The sequence below is a fragment of the Plecotus auritus genome (genome assembly GCF_963455305.1).
Source record: "Plecotus auritus genome assembly, chromosome: X".
Taxonomy (NCBI): Eukaryota; Metazoa; Chordata; class Mammalia; order Chiroptera; family Vespertilionidae; genus Plecotus; species Plecotus auritus.
The window spans coordinates 113,571,788-113,594,076 of record NC_137784.1 but is presented as its reverse complement, the minus strand read 5'-3'; positions in this window follow the sequence as shown (position 1 = coordinate 113,594,076).

Genomic DNA, 22,289 nt, shown 5'->3' with positions numbered 1-22,289 from the left:
CGCAGATTTCTGTGAGTCACAGAGCCTATCCCCTCCCTGCAGGCTCACAGGCAGCTCCATAGAAACTGACAGACCCACCTCTCGCATGGGCCGCAGCCCCGCTACAAGAATTTGAGCCTGGGAGCCTGTGGACACTGGGAATCTGTTCCCTGCAATGCAATCAGGCAACCAAACCCTAAGCCTATGCAGGGCAGCAGTGCCACCTGACTTTGATTCTGGGCAAGTTCACATAGAAGTATGTTTTCCGCAGTGCAGGAGTGGACCTCCTGCCGACACAGTGCTACTGTGCAACTCAGTCCCCCAAGCTGACCAGGACCCCAATTCTCCAGGCGGGAGGCAGCACTAAGCACCAGTGACTTGACTCTGTTTTTTATCGCGTGCACTGGGGATCTCTGATTCCCAGTGCATTCACACTAAGAGCCAGTAACTCCAATTCTTGGTACATGCACACACAGGGACCCTGATTCTCAGCGCGAGGCTGCACAAAGCAACAGAGACTCTGATACTTGATTCTTGGTGCAGGCACAGGGGAACTCTGACTCCTGGCACTTGCTAGGGAGCTCTGATTTTCAGCACATGCCAGCAGGGTCTCTGTTTCAGTGCAGTGCAGGCGGGGTCCCTGATCCTAGGTGCGCACATGAGGCCACACTGAGCACTGGTAATGCTGACTCTGGGCAAACCTGGTTCCCACCAACCCATGGCAGCCACACATCTTAGTGTCGGAGCTCTTCAGTGACACTTGGGGGTGTGAACCTCCCACTGCACACGGCCCAGGACCATGCAACTCGACGTTTGAACCTTCTGGTGATAGTCAGAATGGAGAGACGACACAATCCCCAGAGGAAAGAAAATGAGGAGTCGCCAAGAAAGGAAATTAGTGAAATGGAAGCATGCTCCATGATAGAAAAAGAATTCAGAGTAATGGTTGTACAATTCATACACTGGATGGATGAGAAAATCAACAACCTATGCAAGAATCAGGAAGAAATGAAAAGTGATATAGCTACAATCAAAAACACCATGGAAGGCTTCAACAGTAGACTAGACGAAGCAGAGGACCAAATTAGTGAGTTAGAAGATAAGGTAGAGAAACAAGCTCAATCTGAACAGCAACTGGAGAAAAAAATTAAAAAGCAGGAGGAGAGCCTAAGGGAGCTTTGGGACAACACGAAACGAAGTAACATACATATAATAGGGTGGCCAGAAGTACAAGAAGAGCAGCAAGGATTAGAAAATCTATTTGAAGAAATAATGACAGAAAGCTTCCCAGATATGGGGAAGAAAAAAGTTACACAAGTACAGAGAGTCACAAGTAAGATGAATTTTAAAAGACCCACACCAAGACACATCATAATTACAATGTCAAATGTTAACAACAAAGAGATAATTTTAAAGGCTCAAAGAGAGAGACAGTCCCCCATTAGACTATCAAATGATTTCTCAACAGAAACACATCAAGCAAGAAGGGAATGAAAGGAGGTATACAAAGTGTTGCAAAGCAAAGGACTGAATCCAATAATACTCTATCCAGCAAGACTATCAATCAAAATTGAAGGGGAAATTAGGAGCTTCGCAGACAAAAAAAAGGCTAAGGGAGTTTATCACTACCAAACCAGCAATGCAAGAAATGCTAAAGGGAATGCTGTAAAAAGAATAAATAAAAAGGTAAGAAGGAACACAGGCACAAAAATAAAAATGACTACAAACAAGTACCTTTCAATAATAACTTTAAATGTAAATGGACTAAATGCTCCAATCAAAAGACATCGAGTGCCTGAATGGATAAAAAACATGACCCATATATATGCTGTCTACAAGAGACCCACCTCAGAACAAGGGACTCACACAGACTGAAAGTGAAGGGATGGAAAAATATCTTTCAGGCAAATGGAAATGAAAAAAAAGCTGGGGTAGCAATACTTATATCTGACAAAATAGACCTCAAAGTGAAGGGCATAACAAGAAATAAGGAAGGCCACTTCATAATACTAAAGGGATCAATACAACAAGAGGATATAACCCTGATAAATATATATGCACTCAATGCAGGAGCACCCAAATACATTAAAAAAAAAAAAAAAAACTCCTGGAAGAGGAGAGGAACCAAGATGGCGGCATAGGTAAACATGTGAACTTGCTGTCTCACACAACCATATCAAATCTACAACTAAAAGAAAAAACAGATATCATCCAGAACCACGGGAAGGCTGCATGAGAGGAAGTTCTACAACAAAAAAGAAAGAGAAAAGCGCATCTAGACTGGTAGGAGGTGCAGAAGTGCGGAAGAGTGAAGGTACGGAGGCGTGTGTGGAAACGGGCTGGCAACTGAGTATGCTGTGGTCTTTTTCAATCGGGAGGGAGATACAAACTCCCGACTGCTCTGAATTCCAGTTCTGGGCAAGACTCTGGGGACCCAGACTCATACGGGGAGAAACCAGACTGTCTGGGATCTGGCCAGAACATGAGGGCAGCTTTCTTTCAGAGGTGTTCATTATTCCTGCATGGGGCCATGGGACACAGAGAACCAGGGACCTATCTGGGGCAGGGATAATGGGCAACCATTGCTGTTTGCACCACCCAGTGATTCCCTGAGACCACGCCACACCCAATTTACAACCAACCGAAGCTGAGTGCAGAGGCATTTGCATATGAATGGCTTGGCCTTTTCCAACCTAACCTTACAAACTGCAGCTGGGTCAAAGAACCCCAGAGCTTCCAAAAAAAAGCCTAAGGCTCATCAGCAGCCAGCATTGCTTCACAGCTGCGCCTCATCTGGGAACCTCCAAACCTCAAACTAAGAGGAGGAAATTGCAGATCTCTCTGTAGCTCCTACTGGGTGGCCTCAGGCAGGGGTTGACTTAGCAACTCCTTGGAGATCCAAAAGCCAGTGCACCCAGTGGAAAAGGTGAGACCACACCAGATTACAACTCTTCAGATCCATAAGACACACAATTACGGAGCAGACTCAGTGAGCACCAAAGCCACACTGAAGCAAGTCCTGCCCATAAGGGTGTCTCCAACATAGCAGTTCTCAATGTAGACACAACTAGTCCTCACGGCCAATTGGTCTAGAGGTCAATTCAGCCCAGTGATACCAACAGCAATCAAGGCTTAACTACAACAAGACTGTGAACACAGCCCACAAAGGGGTGCACCAAGAGCGTCCACCTCAGATGACTGGGGAGGCTGAGCCACTGGGCCCTATAGGACACCTAGCACACAAAGCCACCTTATCAACACAGGGAAGGAGCCAAAATGCAGAGACAAAGAAACATGTCACAAATGAAAGAAAAGAAAGAAAGCAAACTACTGGATATAGAGTTCAAAATCACAGTTATAAGGTTACTCAAGAATCTTCTAGAAACCTCTGAGAAATTTAGTCAGATCCTCAAAGATACAAAAAAGGACCAATTAGAAATTAAGCATACACTGACTGAAATAAAAAATATTATACAGAGATCCAACAGCAGACTAGAGAATCCCAAGAATCAAGTCAAAGATTTGAAATACAAAGAAGCAGAACACACCCAACCAGAAAAGCAACAAGAAAAAAGAATCCAAAAATATGAAGATAGTGTAAGGAGCCTCTGGGACAACTTCAAGTGTACCAACATCAGAATTATGGGGGTGCCAGAAGAAGAGAGAGAGCAAGATATTGAAACCTATTTGAAGAAATAATGACAGAAAACTTCCCCAACCTGGTAAAAGAAATAGACTTAAAAGTGCAGGAAGTGCAGAGAACCCCAAACAAGAGGAGTCCAAAGAGGACCATACCAAGACACATCATAATTAAAATGCCAAGGGCAAAAGAGAAAGAAAGAATATTAAAGGCAGTAAGAGAAAAACAGTTAGTTACCTACAAGGGAGTACCCATATGACTGTCAGCTGATTTATCAACAGAAACTATGCAGGCCAGACAAGAGTGGCAAGAAATATTCAAAGTGATGAATAGCAAGAACCTATAAGCAAGATTACTCTACCCAACAAAGCTATCATTCAGAATTGAAGGTCAGATAAAGAGCTTCACAGATAAGAAAAAGCTAAAGGAGTTCATCACCGCCAAACCAGTATTATATGAAATGCTGAAGGGTATTCTTTAAGAAGAGGAAGAAGAAAAAGGTAAAGATAAAAATTATGAACAGCAAAGTGACAACAAATACATATCTATCAACAAATGAATCTAAAAATCTAGTGAAAAAATATGATAAACAGAATAAACTGGTGAATATAATAGAATCAGGGGCATAGAAAGGGAGTGGACTGACAATTATTGGGGGAAAGGGAGTGTAGATGGTGCAGGGAGAGACTGGACAAAAATGAAACACCTATGGACAAGGACAATGGGGGGGAAGGGTATGGGGTAGGGTGGGAACCGGGTGGAGGGGAGGTATGGGGAGAAAAAAGAGGAACAATTGTAATAATCTGAACAATAAAGACTTATTTTAATAAATAAATAAATCAGTACAGATTTTTAAAAAAACACAAAACTCCTGGAAGATATCAAGGGAGAGATTGACAACAATACAATCATAGTAGGGGAATTTAATGCACCACTGAAATCACTGGATAAATCCTCTAGACAAAAAAATCAGCAAAGAAACAGCAATCCTAAATGACTCACTAGATCAGATGGACTTAAATGACATCTTCAGAACATTTCACACAAAAGCCATGGAATATACATTCTTCTCAAGTGCACATGGGACATTTTCAAAAATAGACCACATATTGGGTCACAAGTGAAATCTTCCCAAATTCAAGAAGATTGAAATCATACCAAGCATCTTCTGAGACCACAATGGCATAATACTAGAAACAAACTACAATAAAAACAATCCAAAAAACTCAAACACTTGGAAGCTGAATAACATGCTATTAAATAATGATTGGGTTACCAATGAGATCAAGGAAGAAATTAAAAATATCCTGGAAACTAATGACAATAAAAACACAAAAATCCAAAATCTATGGGACAGAAGAAAAGCAGTCCTGAGAGGGAAGTTTATAGCTCTACAAACCTACCTCAAAAAAACAAGAAAAAATGGTAGTAAATCATCTAACTCTAAAACTCAAAGAATTAGAAAAAGAGCAACAAGAAAAGCCCACAGTGAGCAGAAGGAAGGAGATAATAGGGATCAGGGCAGAAATAAATGACATAGAGACAAAAAAAATAATACAAAAGATCAATGAAACCAAGAGCTGGTTCTTTGAAAGGATAAACAAGATTGATGAACCTCTAGCCAGGCTCACCAAGAAGCAAAGAGAGAGGACCCAAATAAACAAAATCAGAAATGAAACAGGTGAAATAACAACAGACCCCACCAAAATACAAAGGATTGTTAAAAAATACTATGAACAACCCTACTCCAACAAACTAGACAACACTGAGGAAATGGACATATTCCTTGAAAAATACAACCTTACAAAACTCAATCAGGAAGATTCTAAAAATCTCAATAGGCCAATAACTATGGAAGAAATTGAAGCAGTCATTAAAAAGCTCCCAGCAAACAAAAGCCCAGGGCCAGACAGCTTCACAGGGGAGTTATACCAAACATTCAACGAAGAACTTAAACCTATCCTCCTCAGACTATTCAAAAAGATTCAAGAGGAAGAAACACTTCCAAGTTCATTCTATGAAGCCAGTATTACCCTAATACCAAAACCAGATAAAGACAACAAAATGAAAGAGAATTATAGGCCAATATCCCTCATGAACATAGATGCCAAAATCCTCAACAAAATTCTAGCAAATTGCATTCAGCAATACATCAGAAAGATCATACAACATGACCAAGTAGGATTTATCCCGGGGATGCAAGGATGGTACAATATCCGCAAATCGATAAACGTGATACATCACATAAACAAATTGAGAGATAAAAACCACATAGTCATATCAATTGATGCAGAAAAAGCATTTGACAAAATCCAACACCCTTTTTGATAAAAACTCTCAGCAAGGTGGGAATAGAAGGATCATACCTCAACATAATAAAAGCCATATATGACAAATCCACAGCCAACATCATACTCAATGGGCAAAAACTAAAACCATTTCCCCTAAGAACAGGAACAAGAAAGGGATGCCCACTCTCACCGCTCCTGTTCAACATAGTACTAGAAGTACTAGCCCTTGTGATAAGACAAGAAGTCTTAAGAGGCATCCAAATTGGAAAATAAGAAGTAAAACTGTCCTTATTCACAGATGACATGATAATGTACATAGAAAATGCTAAAGACTCCATCAAAAAATTATTAGACTTAATAAATGAATTTGGCAATGTAGCAGGATACAAAATTAATGCCAAGAAATCTATGGCATTTCTTTACACCAATAGTGAACTTACAGAAAGAGAGACTAAAAAAGCAATCCCATTTACCATCGCACCAAAAAAATTAAGATACCTAGGAATAAACTTAACTAAGCAGGTAAAAGACCTATATGGAAAAAACTACAGGACACTGAAAAAAGAGATAGAGGAAAACATAAACAGATGGAAGAACATACCGTGTTCATGGATTGGTAGAATCAACATCATCAAAATGCCCATACTACCCAAAGCAATCTATAGATTCAATGCACTCCCCATTAAAATATCAATGGCATACTTCACAGACCTAGAACAAACTTTCCAAAAATTCACCTGGAACAAAAAAAGACCCCGAATAGCTGCAGCAATCCTGAGAAAGAAGAACGAAGTAGGTGGGATCTCAATACCAGATATCAAAGCCACTGTTCTCAAAACAGCCTGGTACTGGCACAATAATAGACATATAGATCAATGGAATAGAATAGAGAACCCAGAAATCGAACATAGCCACTATGCTCAATTAATATTCTACCAAGGAGGCAAGAGCATACAATGGAGTCAAGACAGTCTCTTTAATAATTGGTGTTGGGAAAATTGGTCAGATGCATGCCAAAAAAATGAAACTAGACCACCAACTTACACCATACACAAAAATAAATTCAAAATGATCAAGGACTTAAACATAAGATGGGAAACCATAAAAATACTAGAGGAATCCACAGGCAGAGAAATCTCAGACATATGTAGAAGCAATTTCTTCACTGATACTGCTCCTAGGGCAATGGAAACTAAAGAGAAAATAAACAAATGGGACTACATCAAAATAAAAAGCTTTTGCACAGCAAAGGAAACCATCAACAAAACAACAAGAAAGCCCATTGCATGGGAGAACATATTTGCCAATGATATCACCGATAAGGGCTTAATCTCCAACATGTACAGGGAACTCATACAACTTAACAAAAGGAAGATAAACAACCCAATAAAAAATTGGCAACGGACCTAAATAGATACTTTTTGAAAGAAGACAGAAGGAAGGCCAAGAGACATACGATAACATGCTCGAAGTCACTAATCATCCGAGAGATGCAAATCAAAATGACAATGAGGTACCATCTCACACCTGTCAGAATGGCTATCATCAACAACTCAACAAACGACAAGTGCTGTCTAGGATGCGGAGAAAAAGGAACCCTTGTGCACTGCTGGTGGGAATGCAGACTCGTATAGCCACTGTGGAGAACAGTATGGAGTTTCCTCAAAAAACTAAAAATGGAACTCCCATTTAACCCAGTGATCCCACTTCTAGGAATATATCCCAAGAAACTAGAAACACCAATCAGAAAGGATATATGCACCCCTATGTTCATAGCAGTACAATTCACCATAGATAAGATTTGGAAACAGCCTAAGTGCCCATCAGCAGATGAGTGGATTAAAAAACTGTGGTACATCTACACAATGGAATACTATGCTGCAGTAAAAAAGAAGGAATTCTTACCATTTGCAGCAGCATGGATGGAGATGGAGAGCATTATGCTAAGTGAAATAAGCCAGGCAGAGAAAGATAAATATCACATGATCTCACTCATTTATGGAAAATGGTGAACAACATAAACTGATGAACAAAAACAGATCCAGAGACAGAGAAACATCGATCAGAAGGTCAAACCTAAGGGAAGGTAGGGGAGGGTGGGTGTAAGGGGGAGAGATCAACCAAAGGACTTGTATGCATGCATATAAGCCTAACCAATGGACACAGACAACAGGGGGGTAAGGGCATGAATGGGCGGTTGGGGGGTAATGGGGGAATAAGGACACATGTAATACCTTAATTAATAAAGAAATTTAAAAAAACTTTATATAAAAGTAAAGTTAGCATGTGCTAATAGTAAACAAAAAAAGTAATACCTTAATCAATAAAGAAATTTTTAAAAAGAAAAAAGAAAAAAAATAAAGGTAAAAATAAACAAATGAAAAAAAAGAAAGGTTAAGTAATTTGCCCTAAGTTTATTCAGTGGTGGAACCCTCCTTCAAATCCAGGTCTCCCTTAATTGCAGAGCTCGGAAACACTCCATCATCCTGCCTATGTAATTGCAATGGCTTGGTTACTTGGGACTCTCCCTCTGGCAATAAAGATAACTGACAAAAGTGATGTTCTAGAATGTTCATTCCAGTTGGTGAGAAAGATTAACTGGAGAGAGAGACCCTGGGACCAGGGATCCAGTTAGGAGGATGAACCAATGAAAGCGAACAAAAGCAAAAAATTTTTGAAATCACTGGAAGGAGGAATTGACAGACTCTAAAGACATATGGTATCCTATTGTGCTGGACTTGGCTTTTTTCATTTAGGACATCATGATCTTTCCTTGACAATACATATAGATCTATCTTACCCTTCTTATGGTTGCTTAGGCTTCTAGTCTGTGAGAGCACAACTATTCAGTGAACACTCTGGGTATACAGATATCTTTGCATATATATATATATATATATATATATATATATATATATATATATATATATATTAGTGGCCCAGTACATGAAATTCATGCACATTAAAAGGAAATTAATTAGAGGAAATGTTTTTATATTGCTATTTGCTCTTTCTCTATAATAGAAGTGTCAGAAATGAAAAAAAAATAGTAAAATGTATATGAAAATCTTTCTTCTGTCAGACTCTGTGACACGCCACAGGAACCAGAGTCAAGTCCCCGCCCACCCATGTGCACCTCAAAATTGCACAAGACCCAGACCTGGCCAGCCCCACCCCCACTGGGCTAGATCCAGACCCGGCCAGTCCCACCCCCATCAAGCCCCGCCAGGTGGGGGGTGCATCCTCAGGTTGCCTGGCCTGGCACCAGAGTTGGGGGCAAGGCCTGAGTTCCCCCGGCCTGAGCCAGGGGGCACACCTTGAGGTCCCCTGGCCCAGGCCAGGGGGCATGGCCTGAGGTCCCCCATCAAGCCCCGCCAGGTGGGAGACGCAGCCTAAGGTTCCCCGTCAAGCCCTGCCAGGCAGGGGGCGCAGCCTGAGGTCCCCCAGCCTGGTGCTGGGCGGGGGGTGTGGCCTGAGGTCCCCTGTCAAGCCCCATCAGGCAGGGGGGCGCAGCCTCAGGTCCCCTGCCCTGGCCCAGTGCCACGCAGCCTCAGGTCCCTGTTGATTGCTTGTGAAGGCTCGTTAAGGGAACTTGGCCTCCGCTCTGGGCACAGCCATTTTGTGTTACGGAATCCTTGCCTCCGCTGTGGGTGCAGCTATCTTGTTACAGTGTGATGGTCAATTTGCATACTCCCTCTTTATTAGGTAGGATATATATATATATTCAATTCCAAGCAGTGGAACTTCAGGCTGAAAGAAACATATTTTAAATTTGATAAACTTTTTGAGAAGATTTTCATAGTTAAGATAATTAATATTTTAAAATTAGGATGGGAAAGAACCTTTCTTGGTGGTGTTAGGGAAGGATATATTATAGCAGAAATAAATGGGTTGCCATTCAAAAGTGTAATAAAGCATAGACAGGGCCTTCCATACTTTTCTAAACTAAACAAGCACACATGTTGTCACAGCTAGTGACAGGAAGAAAGGGAACAGAAGGCATGGTAACCCTTTGGAAACCATGATCAAATGTTGGAGATCTGTAACTCATCTACCTTCATTCCTTAATTTTAAAGGAAGAGAAACTGAGCTGGGTTGTTCAGCAGCTGGATGGTGGTGGCCCTCATTTAATATAGCAGACAGCCTTTTGAAAGGCTTCCAGAAGGAAGGCTGGTAAACTGAATGGAGGGCAATTTTCAGACATAATAGCAACTTGACTTTATTAGTAGCTTTGAGAATGTTGGCTATTGTTTTCAGGCAGGGGATCTAAATAACTTCTTTAAAATAGCTCCCAAAGAGAAGAGAAGGTAAACTCAATTATAATCATTAAGTATACTGATATGACCCCCCTCCCCCCAAGTGACATTTTAATACACTGCTAGAAGAGCCAGTTCTGTTTGGCAAATCCCCAGCATTAACTGTCTGACTAAAAAGCTTCCTGGCCCTGGCACCCAGATCCTGGGCATCATGAACCATGTAAGAAATAAGAAATGGACAGGGCAAGGAGACAGCTGAGGACTAGCTTTCTTTCCTGGTTAGACAAGTTGCAATAGTTAAAACTGCAAGAAGCTTTTAGGGAGAGACCTATGTGTAGAGACACTAAGCCTACTTTTTAAAGCATGCTTCTCCCCCCTCCCAAGAATGGACTAGTAAGCAGAACATCACTCAACAAATATTGAGAATCTACTATGTGCCAAGCACTATGATAGGCATTAGGAGTACAGTGTTGAACAAAAGTGTCCCCGGCCTTCATGGAGTTTACTATATCATAGGAGAAATGAGTAATAAGCGAACATGCAAATAAATTCATACTTACAAATAGTAAAGAGTGTTTTGAGGAGAAAAAGAAGTTCTATGACAGAGAAAATACAAGTGGATCCTGGGCTGAAGAGTGAGGATGACCTTGCCCAGGTATCTGACATTTAGAGTGAGTTCTGAATGAAGAGAGGGGGACCATTTGCTTAAAGAACCAGAATTGGGGGTAGCCTTTAAGGCTGAAAGAAACGTGTGTGAAAGGACTTTAGGGAATCAAACTCTCAAAGTAGCTGGTCAGACAAAGGACCATCTGGGAGTTTTTCTACCTTTTATTCCCACTGAACAAACCAAAGTGCTCTAGGTCTTGTGGCTGCTTAGGGGCCCAGAGATGCAAGTGGGTTCCAGAGACAAACCTGGACAAGTTGCCCAATGAAGATCCATGGTGACAGCCTGCTTATAGGTTCAGTCAGTTCAATAAGGTGAGCTTCCAAAATATTCTTAGACCATACAGCCTCAGAAAATCATGTCCCCGTGAATCCATTTCTGCCCAATGCTTTCCATCAGCCTACTTGCCCAAGAGTTGTGCCTCACCTTAGTTACAGTTAATTATTGAGGCAGTGCTGGCCTTCAGGAAAAGTGCAAGCAGCAAGGGAGAGTGAGAGCAAGAACTGAAGCCAAGGAAGCAGCCCCTGCCAACAACTTCCGCTCCTTCCCTTTCCTTCAGCATGGCTACCCAAGGAGCCCCTAGTGACTGTTTATGGTGAGCTGTTTGTTTCGCAATTGACAAAGGAGGAGGGAGCCCTTTCTGACATTTTTGCCCAGAGGCCCCAGATTTCTCAGTATGAAACTGCCAAATACGCAACGTTGGGTGGATATTTGGCTGAATCACTTTGAAGGGCCTGTCAGTGCCTAAAATGGAAATTGTTAGAAAGCAGAGGAGGTTGGTTGCCAGCAACCATGAAATGGTAATGACCAAATCATTTAATTTTTTGCAATGAAATGTCATTCCCTAACACTACAAAAGCAGGGTGTGTTTTTTTTCTAGTTTAAAATTATTGACTACCTATTTTTTAAAAATCTTCAACAGTAATTGTGTGTGCCACGCACATGTGCATACATGCCCCCATCCCTCTCCCACCCTCCTAAATCAAACCTCCTCCACTTTCCTAGAGCCCAGCTGCAACCTGGGATGAATTAAGAGGTTGGCTGATTGTGAAAGGTAATCAGGCTTTAGCCACCCTATAAAGTGAAGGGGGGTTCATTTGGTTATTTATAAGATGGTGTATGGCCAGCTTTACCACATAGGAAAGTTAGTAGACAGTAAGAGACTATACCCAAAAACATGATGTAGGGTTTTTACCAATCTGTGCAAATCTAGCTATATTTGCACATAGGAGACATAACACTTATTAAGGTTTAACTGTGTATCTGCTTAGTGCAGGCAAACCAGGAAAGATCTCTAATTCTGTACCATTTATTTTTAAACTCTGGTACTTTTTTTTAGTTTAGGAAGAAGAAACTGGAAAATACATTGTGGGCTGACACTAGGGAATGGGAGGGGATCTACTATTTCTTTGAAAACAGTCATTAATATACTGTTCCCTAGGGCAAATTCTTGGGCAGTTTTAACCACATACAACTCCTCAGGTCCTTCTTTATGATTTTCTATATTGACTCTTGTGTTGAGATCAGTGAAAATTTATACTACCATAAAATTTATTTTAAAATAATACTTTACAAGCCTTTTGGCTTGAAAATATCTCAATAATGTCTGCACATTCAAAATTGAAAAGTAAGATACTTCCATTCAGCTCTCATTATATTATGCTTTTCGAAGAATCTTTGAATCAGTCATCTGTCCAAAGTTTTTGATTAGCTTCTTTTCCACAAGAATGGTGTTTCCCAAAGTCATTTTTTATTATTAGTGTGGGATCAATTTTGTAAGCAGGTCTGGTGTTTTTAAAAAGTTATAGGGACGATTACCATTTAGCCATGGATCTTGGTCATTTGAATGTGGTAGTTGGTTTGGTATCTCATGGCATGTGAAGCTCATACTTATGGCTCCCCTGTTATGCAATGATCTGGGATAGCCCACAGGAAAAAGTGGCTCTGGTGTGGGTGAATTCCTCCTTCTGATTTCCTTAGAGTTGGCTAAAAGGGGAATTATAAATTAGGCCAACTCTGTAATTTCTGTCCCTTTACCAAGTTTTTAAAACCTTCAGTCCACATGTATATAATTTCTCTTTCTCAACTTCAGTGTCCTCATCTGTAACCTGAGGGACTTTGACTAGACAAGCTACAAGTTCTCCCCAAACTCTGACATTTGACAAATACAATGAATTTATTAGCACAGAGGAATGTGGCCAGTTTCCAACACTTTAATTTGGAGAAACCCATTTTATATAATGTTCTTTCCCTATGATACCCTTTCAAGAGGAAAACATGACAAATTTCCAGTGTCATAAAGTCAACACTTGGCAGCTCTTCATGAGGAAGCTTTTTTTTCTCTATGGAAGAATGCCATAGAAACCAAGGTAGGCAGTGGCACCTCACAAGGTGTTACAGGAATATGAGGCAGGCAGAGTGCAGGCAGTCCTTACAGAAACCAGAATCAGTACCATCTCAGTCCTCCCAGGAAGGTGGCCCCACTCAGAAACATGATAGTTCAGAGAAGATTCCTAAACCAGCATTCCTGGGTTAGAATATCAGCTCTCCTGCTTACTAGCTGTTTAACCTTGAGCAAGTTAATTAACCTCTATTGCCTCAGTTTCCTAATCTGTAAAACATGAATAACTTTACTATTATGAGGATTAAATGAGGTCAAATGAATAAGTGCTTAGAACAATGTCCAGCACATGCACATTAAATGTTCAGTAAATATTAACTGTTTTCATGATTGGGCACACAAATCCAGGTATGTATCTAGGAGTGAGAATGTCATTAATATACTATTAATGTCATTAATATGCTATTCTCTCTCATGTGTACAATACTCTCTGTGATCTAGGACAACTTTTGTGAGGTGTCTGATCTGGAATATGTAACGTTCTCCTTTCCACAGTGCTAACTTTCCAATTAATAGCTAGTTTATCCCAATCTTAGTCTTCTTAGAGTCACACATCAGTGATAGCAACCAAAAGGGTGAAAAGCTATCTGATGACAGGACAAATTTGGTCATTTAAACCTAACCAGTTGTCTCCCTTGCTTGCAGAGGACTTAAAAGAGCTCAGATTTGAAGGCTCTTGGAGTTGACAAAGGAGTTTTAGAAAACAATGTTTCCTGGGGGTTCTCCATGTGTAAAGAGGCCCAAGCAAGAGAAAAGAGATTGTATTTAGACTCAGGGAAGACATTTTTACCACAGATGAATAAAATTAGGGGCCACATTCTCAAAACAGGTAGTGTCTTTTCTTGGTAAATTGGGGAAAGCATAAAAGAATAGCTGACCATCTGCCCTAGATTGTCTCATAGAGCATCAGAACAAAGAGTCCTTAAGGTCATTTTATCCAGGCCTTGATTTTAAGGAGGAGAATGCTAAGAACCAGAGAGAGGGAACAATGTAGCTAATTATTGGCGGACAGGATTTAAGTCCTAGGCCAACAGATCATGCCACTGCACCATATTGGTCTCTCAAGGCACTCAAACTGTTGTCCCCTTGAGTTCTTGGAATGTTCTGTAGTACCAACATACTAGAAAGTAATTGAGACCCACTTAGAAGGACTCAAAGGTGTTGAGCAGTGTCCAACTTGAAATTCCTCCAATTTATCCATCTGATTTTGGAGTTCGGGTTGTATAAGAGGTTTAGCCAAGCTTCCTTACTCAACTGACTGATCTTCTTGGCTTACCCTTTGAAAGCAGCTGTGGTTAAAGCAGAGTTTGCTGATTCAGCCCTTGTAGTAAGGATGACTAAACACAAGAATTTCCCTTGAGGGGGAGGGATGGAAAATATCTTTCAAATGCATTTGTTTCAGGGAACTATTCTGATCAGTTAGGAGCTGGCTCACTGTGGACCCATGAGGAAAAGCAGCAGGCTGTCCCTGCTCAGCACCAAGACAGGATTTGCAAATGTTTCCTTTCTTTTTTGCTAAACAACAATGTGGCTGCCTCGGCACCATTTTGATCTGGCCAGCATTTACAGAGAGCTTCATCTGCCAACTGGGTATAGCCCAAAGCCAAGGGGAGCAGATGTCTCCCCTGACCAGAGAGGCCTTTCACATTCCCCAGCTCAGGGGCCTTCCCCCAGGGGTGAAGTGGGCTGATCTGCTTTATCTCAAGACAGCTTTAATTCTGAGCCCACCTTGAACTCGAAAGAGAGGATCATTTATGCTGACTGATCAGAAAACAATGTGGCCTGGCTTCCATCTCCAGAGTGCACTCTGGGGAGTTTGCAATCTGGAGTAAAGTCTTCATGTTTAGGTCTGAATACCACACAGATACTGGACAACTTTAGGAAACGAACATTGACCTTCAGTTGGATTGCTCACCAGCTTAACGCATTAATTCAGTGAAACTAAAATTTGGATAAATATTTCAAGGCTCTTGGCTAGGAAGGAGTCTGCCATACTCAATTAGAAAGTTGGAGACATCTGGTGCATTTGGGGGTGACACATTTTTACAACTTGCAATTTAGAAAAGGGGGGGTGGGGAAAGAGAGAGAGTAAATGTATTCAGCCATCTTCTGAAAGCCATATACAACTTGAGCAGTTCAGACATAGAGGAGTCAAGTCTGAGAAACCTGCCTCATCTTCTCTCTATCCCCTTCCCATTCCCACTTATGTGTTCACAAAAGAAAACAGGACCAACTGCCTTTGAGGTCTCAAAGGGTCGAGGATTTATTTTTCATAAGTGAGTAACATTTTTTTTATTCCAATAGAGAGAATGTTCTGAGGCAGGCAATGTGGAATAATGGAAAACTATCTGGTCTAGAAAGAGGAGGAAGAGTGGAAAGGGAAAGTTTTCCACTTCTTTGCCACCTAGCAGTGTGAGTTTGGAAGTGTTATTTTATTTTTCTAAGCCTGTTTTTGATTTTGTAAGCACTCACTTGAGCTACATATAATTCATTGTAATAATATGGCCTCAATAAATGTTTTATGAATGAGAAAGAAAATTCAAGCAAGGGAGCAAGTGAATGGCAGAACAATGAGAATTTGTGTAGTTCATAGAGCTGATTTGAAACAAATGAAATAATGGTTATGAATTCTTCTGTTTGTCTAATACTTTATAGTAAACAATTTATACACTCACTATCTTATTTGAATATTACAAGATGCTTGTGAGATAAGCAGAGTACGGATTGTTATCTCTGATAGAGGTGAGGCTAAAAGAGGTGAGGAGGAACCATATGAAGGAACTAGAACTGCAGATCCAGTGCTCCCTCAAATATACTACACAAACTCTTATTTTCAAATAAAAAAGTTTTTCAAAAAATAAAGTGCTATAGGATTATTGCATCAGATCTATGCTTTGCAACCCTTTGTATGAGGGCTCAAACATTGGAAATGGGTTCAGAAGAAGAAATAGCAGGACATAACTAACAATGGTATTAAAGATTACAGAAAGACCTTGTCTATTCAAAACACAAGAGGCCAGGGGAAAATGGCCTCAGAATGACTTGGGTTGGGATTATCTAATATTTTTGTAAAAGAACAATGGTACATGTGGTTGGCAGAGAATTAATAGCTGCTATTTGGATTAACATGGGCGAGTATAAGGAGGTTGACTATAGACTCAGGTGAGCAAGCCAATATATACTTAGTCTGTCCCCATCAGGTACCTGGCCTCTCATGAAGACATCAGCCACTTAGGAGGAGTAGACTTGTGGTATGAATCTCCTACAGGTTTACATAGTTCTTAGACCCTTTTGACTATAATCCAATCCCCATCCAGTGAATCCACTACCATCTGCTGAGTAGCTGCTCACCTTCCAGTGACAAAACAAGACCCAATCTACTACCATTCAATGTGTAGTTTCTTGCTCTATATTGTGGTAAGTTACGATGATAGTCATCTGTACCATCATCATTTCTAATTGCATAGGGCACTAGGGGAATACTGACATGTCAATTGCAACTGCACCTCCCACAGGAAATTAGGCATGCTCTGTAAAATTTATATGAAAACAATTTTCATAAAGCAAATCTTGTTTTGCCCTAAGTTTGCTTGTTATCTAAAGGAATCATTGTTCCCCAATTTATCACTTTTGAAAATATAGAATTAGGGTTGCTTAAAGCAGTTTTCAATCAGGGTTCTATAGTTCTTGGCTGAGATACAGAAAGCTCTGTGAATTTTTCTGAAACAATGTGCAAAACTGTGTGTTTGCATTTATACATTTTCATGAGAAGAGAATTCAGATTTGCAAAGGTCAAAAACTAGTTGCTTAAACAAAGGTGGAACTATAATTGTGTTCATGAATCTCACAATATACAACTTCAACTGTAATTTATTAAGAAGGTAGCTTTGTCTCAATTGCCATGGTCTAGTTCTCTTCCCTTCTGCTGCCTCTGAAGGATGGGTTGCCATGGGAACATGATGCCAAGCTTTGATTTTCTCCCTGCCCTATTTACAGGTTAATTTCTGCAACCAATAGGATTTGACTGATGATTGTTGTAGACTGGAATAAGGTATTTGATAAAATTTCCAAGTCCTTATCCTCAGTTCTCAACTCCAGAGTACAATGTATAAGGTAGACATATTTGTTGCATGGCATGAGCTTTGGAGGCAGATGGCTCTGTGATCATGGGCCTCAGTTTCCTCATTCGATACATGAGTATAATAACAGGGGTTTTGTGAAGATTATAAGTGAGATAAGGCCTATAATGTGCTTGACACATAGTAAGTGCTCAATAAATATCAATGCCAATAGTATCTGTGCCAGGTGGCCAAGTCCTTAAGAAGATCCAAAACTCTTCGCTGAGGACATGGATAGCTCTGTCTAGGAGCCACCTTGCTGCCTAGAGCAATGTTCAATGACCCATTCGTGGGCATGGGAACAAAATCAATTGGACCTTGGTCATTTTGTCAAAACATAGGCGTTGGCCTGTTTGACACTTGTCCTCTGCTAAAAGCTGTTGAGGATCCCTTAAACAATGTTTGATTATTGAACCCAGAAGTTCTATGTAAGGATTTGGGCTATGTCTACAGGAGGCCAGAACAACTAGCACAAGCAAATCAGTTCTGAACCTTCAGTTGGTGCTTTGGCCCAGCAACAATAACAGTGTCTCCAAAGGGCTTTTTCACACCTGTTCCTATCTGAGCCTCAAAACAGCCAGATGAGGTCAGCAGGACAGAAATTGGAGAAGCCATTTATTGCAGCAATGATATAAGCAAGTCTGGGGTTTTGAGGACTTGGTGAAAATTCAGTGTTTTGCAAAAACAGGGGGAAAGGCTTACATAGTCAGATTGGGGTGATAAGAATTCCATGAAAGGAAAAAATCACAAGAGAGTATAATTATACACTGGGTGGTCTGGTACAGTTGAGGGCTGAAAGACTTCAGGGAAGACATAAGTTAGTTACAGGACACAAGAAAGTCTTCCTAAAGGGGGTGGGCTTTGAGGGGTTTAGAGAGGCAGAAGGAAAAAGGAAAGTGTAGCAGAATAAGAAAAAGCAGAGAGGCTAGAAAGAACATGCTATGGAATAGAGGAGCTTACACAATGGTTAACAGGAAGGTGTGGAGGGGATTTTTGGAAGATAGTGGGGATTTTGGTTAAAGAGGTTATCGAGGCCCCAGTTGCTCAAACAAAAAGGAAAGGGGACTGGACTTGATGTGGTAGTCAGTGAGCAGCTGACTGTGGCAATAGATGGGCAAGAAAAGGGAATGAAGTCAGAAAGTCTAGTTGGGAGCTGGGAATAAGAATCAGGATTGAAATGGTCAGAGTCTGGGCTAAGATGAGGCTGTGGGAGAAAAAAGGGTGGGAATGACAGCAGAGAGTTTGCTGGTCTCTGGAGTCTCTGCCTAGAGTAACACAAAGACTTTTCTCTTTGTAAGGAGGAAACTGATATTTCTCCAGCATGAGCAATACCTCTTTCATAGAGAAGCATGTTCCTGCTTTAAGGCAACCAGGCAAACTAACTTGGAATGGAGTGAAACTGAGAGGTGATTCATCTTTGTGTTGCAAAATGCTTCTTTACTAAAGGATGCAGAGTGCTCTTTGACTTAGAAATTTCCCTATGTTTTTTACTTAGAACCTCCCCTAAGTTTTTGTGCGTGTTAGTGCCCTGCATGGGACCCCTTTCTCAGCCCCTGCTCAGGGGTTATACTTTATGTAACAGGTCTTGTGAAGTTTTCAGATATAAAAACACCTCTCTCAACCAATTTTGTTGATATTTCAGCATGGGAGATACAGAAGAGAGGTCTGCAAAGGGGTCTCAGGATTCAGTTTCCTGGGTTGTCCTGAGCATTTTTTTCTCAGATTTGAGCATTTCCTTTGTGGGAGAAAACCCAGTGCTGTGAAGTGGTTCTTCACTACTGTTCAGGACATCCCCTAAGGGGAGGTTAGTGTGATCAATCACTTTAGCTGAGACTCTGAAGCACCATTTCTACCAGCTACGTGTGTCTGAGAGGCCCAAGTCTGGCTCTATTCCCATATACCCCAGTCTGCAAATGAGATGGCCAGACCACTCCCATCCCCACAGGGGTCAACAAAGGTAGCCAACAAAGGTTGGATTCAGCAAAGGCTCAGTGAAGGTACCATGCATCTGTGCTTGCCAAAAGAAGAGGATCTTGTTTTCACAAACTTTAAAAGAGTAAAAAATGACTTTGCTGTGTTTGAATTGCCTTTGCTGAATGAAGAGAGCCCTATGGTTTCAGGGCTCAGAGAAGATTATGTAGAGATTTTGTATTTCCTTATGTAACTTTCTATATAGATCTATTTCCTTATATACATGTCTAAGAACTATTCACTGGTTCCCACTAAAACTAATTGTTCCATCTGTGTGACTTCTGCCTGTCCCTCTACATGGTAAATCCTTAGCTTATATCTGAGCCTATGACCCTGAGGGGTACTGTACAGTTGTGTTTGGGGGCCACAGGCTAAACTAAGATTCTGATATTTTTGAAACTTTTTTGGATAGAAGCTAAGGAAGGAGAAACCCTGAATATATCCTATTTAATAAAAGAGAAACATGCAAATTGACCGTACCTCCACTGCGCCCACCAGCCACGCCCACCAGCCAATCAGGAGCGAGTATGCAAATTAACCCAACCAAGATGGCAGTTAATTTGCATATCCAGGCACAGAGTGAAGACTGAAGATGGCGTAGAAGGAAGCCAAGCGCTGCAGAAGGGAGCGAAACTATGGAGAAGCAAGTGGGGCGGTGGAGAAGGGAAGGAAGCAGGCAGGGCAGCAGAGACGGCCACAGGAAGCCCTATTCTTGCAGGAATAGGCCCGAGGAAGCCCTATTCTTGCAGGAATCTTCCTGCAATGGGCCTCTAGTATATATATAAAAGGCTAATATGCTAAGTGTCCAACCAGTCACTATGATGCACACTGACCACCAGGGGGCAGACGCTCAACTCAGGAGCTATAGAGCCGCAGTGACTTGGCAGTAGTGGTTCTCGGATGATGCACCCCGAAACCAGAGAGGAAGGTGCTCGATTCCTTGCAGGGCCTCCGATTTCACCTTCAGCCGTGAGTTATGTTGTTGCTGGAGCACTGTTGGCACTGAATCTGGTTTACTGCACAACTTGTGTTTGCATTCCACACCCTCTACGACAGCAACTTTGCAGGGTGACCTCGCGCACTCTGGGAACCCTCGGGGAATGTTGGAGAGCTGGTTTCCACCCCATCCCCACAGCATTTTTTTCTCAGATTTGAGGCAGAGGTACCCCACCCGCCAGGGGGATCCTGCTCACTCCACTGAAGCCCTTCAAGCCATGTGCCACCCCAGGTGCAGCCAGCTAGGGAGGGACCCCAGGAGGTTGGCTCCAGGGCGTGTATGACCCATCTAGCCCAGCTCCACCTGCAGCCACCTTCTAATTAATTTCCTTTCAATGTGCACAAATCCATGCACCAGGTCACTAATATATATATATATATTCATATACACATACTAGTATTGCCCCTTCAGAGAGGTTAACATCCTCTATTTTATTACAGCTAATAAGTGACAATGTACAGATTTAAAAATAGACCTACCTTCAGATCCTGAGCTCTAAATTATTATACAATATCTTTTTTAAAATATATTTTTATTGATTTCAGAGAGGAATGGAGTGAGAGGGAGGTAGAATCATCAATGATGAGAAAGAATCATTGATTAGCTGTCTCCTGCATGCCCCCTACTGGGGATCAAGCCTGCAACCGGGGCATGTACTCTTGACTGGAATCGAACCTGGGACCCTTCAGTCCACAGGCCAATGCTCTGTCCACTGAGTCAAACCAGCTAGGGCACAGATGATATATTTTTATAAATAATGGGGCAATAGTATACACTTTCTTTGTAATCTCCTTTTTTTTTTTGGGTGGGGGTGGGGGTGGGGTGTTTGACTAAGGTTTATTTCTTTTTTTTAAACTTTATTGTTGAAAGTATTACAAATGTCCCCTTTTTTATAATCTCATTTTTTCACTTAATAATTTACTATTATACAATAACAATATACTTAACAACAACTTTCCTATATGCCTAAATATTATTCAAGAACAAGATTTTAATGTATGCATAAAATACCTTTATTATAAGTGTAATAATTAACATTTGTTGAGTGCTTAAAATGTGTCAAGCATCTCAATGTGAATTATTTTATATAAGTTGTGTTTATATGAGGCCAAGATTACTGGTTGTTGCAATCATATCAGGTCAAAAACTCTAGCCTGCTACTCTCCTACCTAGTGGCACCCTAGTCTGTCACCCCCAACCAGCTTTGAAGCTGTGGAATGTACATGGGTTGCTGTGTCATCTAATGCAAAGTGCCTATGTCTTGTTTATGTAAGTACAAGCAAGCAGCGAGTATCTGGGCTGGGCAGAGGGCATGGAAAATGTGGTGAGAGTGACCCTTGATGTTGGCAGGTGTTCCTGGGAAGGACCTAATGTTACTAGTATAAATGAGGGACCAAGAAAAATTATTCTCCAGTTTCCTAGAAGTTTTGAGATGATACTGGAACCCAAGGAAAACCGTGGCAGAGAAGAGATTTTAGGGAGTGTAGGAACCAAAGGTGAACAGGTATCTTTGGTGGTTTGAGGAGGAGCAAGATACAGTGAAAACGTCAACACTAATATCCTGCCCACAAATATTATCTTTTCCATTGATGCACAATGTCTACTGATGAATACTGATTACTATGCACTGAATTGTGTCCTCCTCAAATCTACATGTTGAAGCCCTAATCCCAAATGTGATAGTATTTGGAGATTGGGCCTTTGAGAAAAAAATTATATTTAGATGAGGTCAAGAGGGTGGGCCCCCATGATAGGATTAGTGGCCTTGTAAGAATAGATACCAGAGAGCTTGCTCTTCCTCTCTTTCCTCTGGCCATCTCCTTCAACTGCTGACCTATGTTTTGAAAGTGTTAAAATAATGATTTATGCTTCTCAGATAGCTCTCAGAATAGTATTAGAAAATATATTTTATTTATTCTTTTTAAAAGACTCCACAAATAATTATTGAGTGTCTGCTATGGTGCTAGGAACA